At 34.7% G+C, this 9,065-nt stretch overlaps 1 pseudogene; it reads left to right on the forward strand.

Moving 5' to 3' along the window:
- Positions 1–878: 878 nt before the first annotated feature.
- The window catches only part of LOC138151345 (flotillin-1 pseudogene), a 15,024-nt pseudogene continuing 6,837 nt past the window's right edge, over positions 879–9,065 (forward strand).

A 9,065-nucleotide genomic window follows, 5' to 3' on the forward strand; every position in this document is an offset into this window, starting at 1 on the left:
CAGTGCCAGGGTACAAAAAGATTCCTTTGGTTGTTCATAGACCAGAGCACAGGCCAGGAGATAATAAACATAACTCCTTCTAGATCACCTTTGAAGAACTGAAAATGTATAGACCCCCAGAATTATCTCTGAAAACAGCTACACACCCCCCAAAAATCTTGAAACTTGTTTGGAGTGCCCCCTCCACTCCAAACAAAGAGGCTCACTTTAACCTGGCTTTAAAAGTCAAGAATTAGGCTGGAAAGTGATCAGACAGCAAAAAAAAAAAAAATCCTTACTATGGAAATTTACTGTGATGACAGGAAGATCAAAATACAAACTCTGAAGGCAACAAAGTCAAAATCCCTACATCGAAACCTCAAAGAAAAGTATGAATTGGGGACTTCCAGAAGCCAAGATGGTGGAGTAAGAAGTAAGTCGATCTCACTCTCCCTTATTGACCCCTAAAAACCCAGGGAAATATCACCCCAGGAAAAAACCTGGAATTTCTGAGCCAGCATAAAGACAGGCTGGGAAGCTTGGAAGATTAATGGGAAAGAGCTGTCTTGCTCTGGTGGAGGGGGAGCAAGCAATACAGGATGGAAGGAATCCCAGCAAGACAGTGGAAATCCCTACCTCAGCAAACCAGGGGGAGATCCTGAGCCCCAGCATAGTAGAGCAGACAAAAAGCAAAATTGGGATGCCTGAGTGCTTTGGCACAGGCAGGGGAACTGGTAGACTGCAGCTTGCAAAACTACCATGTGTGCTGGTCAGCAGGCATCTTTCTGCAGCTGAACCTCCTGGTACTTTTGCATAACTCCAGGAAGCACAACTCCAGGGCACAGCTCCAGGCAGGCAAGAATTCTCCAGCAGTCAAATAATCCACTCTTGAAAGCAGTATGAGTGAGAAGGAATCCTGCAAGGGCCAGAACCCCAAACTCCAACCTAAGAGCTCCAATGTTACTGACACCAGCTCAGCACCAGGTAAGTTACCAAACCCTTACAGCCTCCAGCTACCAGCACCCAAAGCCCCAGCACACAAAGGTAGTTACCAGTTCCCTAACCCCCAGCACTAGAAGCTTAGGACAGTGTCTTCTGTTCTCTAGCAGGAGAACTCAACTTTAAAAGCCAGGAAATAGGCAAACACCATGTACATAAAGCAGAAATGGACAATGATCATAAATTCTTATGACAGGGACAGGGAAGATCAAAACACAAATTCAGAAGAGGACAACATTGTAAGTATGCCCACATCCAAAACCTCAAAGGGTAATATGAACTAGTCTCAAGTCCAAAAGATCTTATTGAAAGAACTAAAGAAGGCTTTTAAAAGTGAAATAAGAGAGGTAGAAGAAAAAATGGGAAAAGAAATGAGAGGTATGCAAGAGAGAACAATTAATTCTGATACTAAATAGACTATTTGGGAAAATAGGTGAAGAAGGAATCCTACCAAATTCTTTGCATGATACAATTAATTCAATAGCTTGGAAAAGGAAGGACAAAAATTGACAGTAGAAAACAAGAACTTAAAAATACAGTTGGTGGAGCACCTAGGTGGCACAGTGATAGAGCACCAATCCTTGAGTCAAAAGGACCTGAGTTCAAATCCTGCCTCAGACACTTGACACACTTACTAGCCATGTGACTTTGGGCAAGTCATTTAACCCCAAATGCCCTGCAAAAAAAAAAAGATAAAAATAATACAGTCAGCCAAATTTGGGGTGGAGGGGTAGTACTCTCAAGAAAACAAGTCCTTAAAAAGTAGAATTGGCCAAATGGAAATAGAGGTGGAAAATTCACTAATGAGAACTCCTTTAAAAGTAAAATAGGTAAAATGGAAAAGGAGGTACAAAACCTAATTGAAGAAAACTATTCATTAAAAATTAGAATTGTACAAACAAAAGCTAATGACTCTCAGAGACATCAAGAATCAGTCAAACAAAATCAAAAGAATAAAAAAAATAGAAGAAAGCAAATATACCCCCCTGAAAAATAAACATAACTGACCTGAAAAATAGATACAGTAGGGATAATTTAAAAATTATTGGTATACCTGAAATCCGTGATAATAAAACTATCCTAAACAGCATCTCACAAGAAATCATCAATGAAAACTGTCCTGAGGTCCTAGAACCATGTAATGGAAATGCAAATTTAAAGATTTTCCCTGCCCTTAGGCCCTTTGATAGGTTTAAGAGACTCTTGAGAACCTTCCTTGATTTGAAAATATACTCTGCCTCCTAATAGGCTGAATGTGGTCACATGGAGCCTGTGTCAGGAGGCTTGGTTTTCAGGAATGCCCACACCTTGATGCTGTGTGATTGGGCAGTGGGTCAAGATGGTGGTTATATTCTCTGACCCAGGAGAAGGCTATATAATCCCTGATGTGAGGCTTTGCTTTGGGGCTCACTTTGAGAAGTGTTCTGTGATTTGATCAGATGAGACTCTGGGAAGCCATTGTTGAGAGCCCCCCAGCTTTGAAAAACCCAGATGTTGATTTGGTATGGATGTAATGGTTGGACAGTTTGGAAACCTGTCTACTTGATCTGTTTCTCTGTCTTGATAATTCTGTCTGTATACTCTGAAGTTTGGGGTGCTGACCTTTTTCCCCTGAACTAGGTAAACAATACATATTTGACTGATTAAAGTAAGCTTGTTAACCCATTTTGATTTGCTTTCCTTTATCAAAGCAGATCCAAGAACCTGTACTGGCAGCCACCCCGGGGATACTGGGGTGCTTGCTGCTACAAACCAGAAGACAAAATAGTCATCAAAAGAATCAACTACTAACCTCCTGAAAGAGATCCTAAATTGAAAACATTGAGACATATTGTAGGTAAATAACAAAATTATCAGGTGAAAGAGAAAATACAGCAAACAATAGAAGTTAAGGGAGTTACAAGAAGAAATAGACAACAAAACTATGCTAGTGTAGGTCTTCAACCTTTACCTCTCAGAGTTCAATAAATGTGACCACAAAATAAACAAGAAAGAAGTCAATGAGATGAATAGAATTTTAGAAAAGTTAGATATGGTTGGTCTCTGGAGAAAATTGAACAGGGATAGAAAGGAATCTACCTTTCACTCAGTGGTGCATGACACCTACACAAAACCTGACTATGTATTAGCACATAAAAACTTCACAATCCAATGTAGAAAGGCAGAAATATTTAATGCATCCTTTTGGTCATGACTCAATATAAATTGTGTTCAATAAAGAGCCATGAAAAGATAGGCTAAAAATTAATTGGATACTAAATGATCTAATCCTAAAGGATGAGTGGATTAAACAATAAATCATAGAAACAATAACTTCATCCAAGAGAATGACAATAATGAGACAACATGCCAAAATTTGTGGGATGCAAAAAAAGCAATACTTTGTGGAAGTTTTATATTTCTAAATGCTTACATGAATAAAGTAGAGAAAGAAGGTATCAGTTTATTGGACATGCAACTGAAAAAGCTAGAAAAAGGACAAATTAAAAATCCCCAAATAAATACTAAGTTAGAAATACTGAAATCAAAGGAAGTATTAATAAAATTGAAATTAAGAAAATTATTAAACTACTGAATAAAACTAAGAACTAGTTCTATGAGGAAAAAAGCAACAAAAGAGAAAAAAACATAGTTTTATTTGGCTAAAATATAAAAGAAAGAAGAAAACTAAATTACCAATATCAAAAATGGAAGGCGTGAATTCACAACCAATGAATAGGAAATTAAAACAGTAATTAGGAAGTATTTTGCCCAACTATATGCCAATAGATTTGACAACCTTAGTGAAAAGAATGCATGTTTGCAAAAAATATAAACTGCCCAGATTAAAAAAAGGGGAAGTAAAATACTTAAATAATTCTATCTCAGAGAAAGAAATTGAACAAGCCATCAATGAACCCCCTAGGAAAAGAGTCTTCAGGGCCAATTGGATTTGTAAAGTAATTCTATCAAACATTTAAAGAACAATTAATTCTGATACTAAATAGATTATTTGGGAAAATAGGTGAAGAAGGAATCCTACCAAATTCTTTGCATGATACAAATGTGGCACTTATACCTAAACCAGGAAGAGTCAAAACAGAGAGAAAATTATAGACCAATCTCTCTATAATGAATATATAAAATATATAATATTTTAAATAAAATATTAGCAAAAAGATTATAGCAACTTATCATGAGAATAATACACAATGACCAGTAGGGTTTATATCAGGAAGGCAGGACTAGTTCAGTATTAGGAAAACTACCAGCATAAGTGACCATATCAGCAACCACACAAATAGAAACTATATGAATATTTTAATAGATGAAGAAAAACCTTTGACAACACACATTCTTATTAAAAACACTAGACAGCATAGGAAAAAATGTAGTATTCCTTAAAATAATAAGTAACATCTACCCTTAATCTATCAGCAAGCATTATATATAATGGGGATGTTAGAAGAATTTCCAATACGGTTAGGTGTGTGACAAAGGAGTCCATTATTTCCACTATTATTCAATATCATAATAGAAATGTTAGTTTTAGCAATAAGAGAAGAAAAAGAAATTGAAGAAATTTGAATAGGCAAAGAAGAAAGAAAGTTATCACTCTTCACAGATGATATGATGAGATAATTAGAGAATCCTAGAGAATCTAGTAAAAAAAAATACTTGAAATAAGAAACAAATTTGGCAAAGTTTCACGATATAAAATAAACTCACTTAAATCATTGGCATTTCTATATACTACTAACAAAGTCCAAGAGCAAGAAAGAGAAAGAGAAATTCCACTTACTACAGACATTATAAAATATTTGAGAGTATACAAACCCAGGAACTATATGAACTATATGAACATAATTACCAATCACTTTTCACACAAAGTAAGCTCTAAATATTTCTTGGGGAAAAAAAAACAACATTAGTTGCTCATGGGTAGGCCTAGGCTAGTATAATAAAAATGACAATTCTACATAAATTAATTTACTTTTTCAGTGCCACATCAAACTACCAAAAATTATTTCATAGAGCTAGAAAAAATAATAACAAAATTCATCTGGAAGAAGAGAAGTTCCAGAATATCAAGGGAATCAGTGAAAAGAAGAGCAAGGAAAAGTGGCCTAGCCATATCATATCATAAATTGTATTGTAAAGGAGGAATCATCAAAGATTCTTTCTACTGGCTACAGAATAGAGTGGTGGAATAGGGTAGGTACATAAGACACAGTGGTTGATGACTATAGTAATCTACTCTTTGATAAACCCAAAGACTCTAGCTTCTGGGATAAGAATTCACTATTTGATAAAAACTACTGGGGAAACTGGAAAATAGTATGACAAAAACTGGACAAAGACCAACATCTTACAATGTATACCAAAATAAAGTCAAAACGGTACACAATTTAGATATAAAGGCTAACAGTATAAGGAAAGTGGGAGAGTGAAGAATAGTTTATCTGTCAGATTTATGCAGAACAGAAGAATTCATGACCAAACAAGGGATAGAGAACATTATAAAATGCAAAATGGATAATTTTGATTACATTAATTTGAAAAGGTTTTGCACAAATAAAGCCAATGCAACCAAGATTAGGAGGGAAGCAGAAAACTGGGGGGGAAATTTACAACCAGTGTCTCTGATAAAGGTCTCATTTTTCAGATATATAGAGAACTGAGTGAAATTTATAAGAATACAAGTCATTCCTCAATTGATAAATGGTCAAAGGGTAGGAACAGGAAGTTTTCAGATGAAGAAATTAAAGCTATCTATAGTCATATGAAAACATGCTCTAAATCACTCTTTTTTTTAAAGCAATTGAGGTTAAGTAACTTGCTCAAGTTTACATGCCCAGTTATTTCTGGGTGTGGTGCTAAGTATCTGAGCCCAGATTCAATCCCCAAGTCATCCCGACACTGGGGCCGGTGCTCTTCCTTGTTAGGCCACCTTGCCACCCCTAAGCAATTGGGGTTAAGTAACTTGCTGAGGTTACATGGCCAGGTGTTTCTGGGTGGGTGCTAAGTGTCTGGGCCTGGATTTGATCCCAGGTCATCCCAACTCTGGGGCTGGTGCTCTTACTCGCTGTGCTTCCTAGCCACACCTAAATCACTCTTGATAAGAGACATGCAAATCAAAAGATCTCTGAGGCACCACATCACACCTGTCAGATTGGCTTATATGACAAAACAGGAAAATGATAAATGTTAGCGAAGTGAGAAAATTGGAACACTAATATTTTGCTAGTGTTGCTTTGTATTTCACTAAGTAAATTGCGTTCAGAAGAATTGTCATTATTTTAATATTGATTTTGTCTATACAAAAGTAATTGATATTTTTTCCAATTCTTTAGATATTTTCATTTGTGTTCAAAGTGTTAGGTAATTCGATTTATATATTTCTTGAGTTTGTCTTAGCAGACAGGCTCTAAAGAATTTTATATAGTCTGTATTTATTTTAAATGGAATTCCATTGTCATTTGCTTCTGGGTTTTGTGGGAAGTATGTAGAAACGCTCATAATCTAGGTATTTTTATATTATATCCTGAAGCTTTGCAAAAGTTTTTAATTGGTTCAACTAGTTTTTCTAGTTGATTTTCTAAGGTTCTGTAATAATACCGTCTTACCAAATGCAGAGAGTGATAGATTTTTTTTCCTCATTGCCTATTTTTATAACTTCAATTTATTTTTCTTGTCTTATTGCTATAGCTAGCAATGCTAGTACAATATTGACCAAAAGTAGTAATAACTGGCATCCTTGCTTCACTCTTTAGTTTACTGGAAAGATTTCAAATTTGTCCCCATTATAAATAAAGATTACTCTTGATTTTACTTTCATAATACTTATTTTAAGAAAGGATCCAGTTACTCCTGTGCTTTCTGGTGTTTTTAATAGGAATAGGTTTTGTATTTTGTCAAAAGGTTTTTTTGTATCTATTGATTTATTCACTTGCTTTTTGTGTTTTCATCCCTGATATTTTCAAGTTTGACATTGATTTGTTATTGATAGTTTTCCTAATATTGAATTATCTGGTAAAAATCTCACTTGTTCATACTGTATGATATATGTGAATATATTGCTATATTCTCCTATATTTAATTTTTTTGCATCCATATACATTGTAGAAATAAGCTTGTAGCTTTCTTTCTCTATTTATGCTTTCCTTTGTTTAAGTATCAGAAGCATACTAAGGTCATAAAAAGAATTTAGTACATATATTTCTTTAACTGAGTTTTCAAATAGTTTATATAGCATTAGGATTAATTGTTCCTTAAATGTTTGGTAGAATTCACTTATGGATCCATCTGGGTCTGCAACATTGTACTTAGGGAATCCGTTGATTATTTATTTTTTCCTAAGATGGGGTTATTAAATTATTCTATTCTTCTAATATGAACCAGGATAATTTTTTTGCAAATATTCATCCATTTTACACACAATTGAGCAAAATATCTCCTGATTATTGTTTTAATTTCATCATCATTGGTAGTGCATTCAAACTTTTTTATTTCTGATTCTAGTAATTTAGTTTTTGCCTTTCTTTTTTTTTTTTAAATTGGACTGACCAATGGGTTTATTAATGTTATCAGCCACACACACACACCCCTAAACACACACACACACACACACACACACATAAATAAATATATATATATATATATATATATATATATATATATAAATTTAATAATTTTTTTTTTTTTTTTTTTAGGTTTTTTTTCACTTTTTTTTTGGAGGGGAGAAGGTAGGGCAATTGGGGTTAAGTGACTTGCCCAGGGTCACATGGCTATTTTTTTGTGTGTTAAATGTCTGAGGTTGGATTTGAATTCAGGTCCTCCTGACTTCAGGGTGGGTGCTCTATTCACTGTGCCACCTAGCCACACTGTATTTTGTCACTTTCAATTTTTTAATCTCTCTTTTGATTTTTGGGATTTCTATTTTGGTACTGAATTGAGATTTTTAACTTCTAATTTTTTAGTTGCACAAACAATTCATTGATCTTACATTTCTCTCTTTTATTAATGTATGCACTTAGAGTTATTAATTTTTCACTAAGTACTGCTATGGCAACATCACATGAATTTTGGAATTTTTTTTTGCCTTTAATGAAATTATTGATTATTTCTATGACTTGTTCCTTGGCTCACTCATTCTTTAGGATTACATTTACCCTTCAATTAATTTTCATTCTATGTTTCCATTGCTCTTTATTGAGCATAATTTTGATTTCATTATGGTTTGAGAAGGGTGAATTTAATATTTATGCTTTTCAGCCTATGGCTGGGAGATTTTTGATGCCCTAATACATGGTCAGGTTTTTTTTGTTCGTTTTTTTTGTTTTGTTTTGTTTTGTTTTGTGACAGAACCAAGAACAGCTTTTTTTTCCCATTCAACTTTCTCCATAGTTCTATCACATCTAACTATTCTAAGATTTGATTAGTCTCTTTTACTTCTTCCTTATTTATGTTATACTTAGATTTATCTAGCTCCGAGAAGGTAAAGTTGAGGCCAACACCAGTATATTTTTACTGTATCTTCTGTAATCTAATTGTAATTGTAATTCACAATTACAGTGAAATCTGTAATTCACTTAACTTTTCCTTTAAAAATGTGGATACTTTTCTGTTTCTTGTTGTAGCAGCAAGCACCCCAGTGTCCCCAGGGTGTCTGCCAATACAGGTTCTTGGATCTGCTTTGATAAAGGAAAGCATCTCAAAATGGGTTAACAACCTTACTTTAATCAATCAAACATATATCGTTTACCTAGGTCACGGGAAAGAGGTCAGCACCCCGAACTTCAGAATATATAGACAGAATTATCAAGACAGAAACAGATCAAGTAGACAGATTTCCAAACTGTCCAACCATTACATCCATACCCAATCAACATCTGGGTTTCAACATCTGGGTTTTTCAAAGCCAGGTGGCTCTGGACAACGGCTTCCCAGAATCCATATCAAATCACAGAACACTTCTCAAAGTGAGCCCCAAAACAAAGCTACACATCAGGGCTTATATAGCCTTCTCCTGGCTCAGAGAATGTAACAACCTTATTGACTCACTGGCCAATCAAGAAGTATCTACTGAAAAACAAGCCTCCCACCCC

This window comes from Petaurus breviceps, unplaced genomic scaffold (assembly GCF_028583685.1).
Source record: "Petaurus breviceps papuanus isolate PSGF00001 unplaced genomic scaffold, PetGlider_PUasm1.0 140, whole genome shotgun sequence".
In the NCBI taxonomy this organism is placed as follows: Eukaryota; Metazoa; Chordata; class Mammalia; order Diprotodontia; family Petauridae; genus Petaurus; species Petaurus breviceps.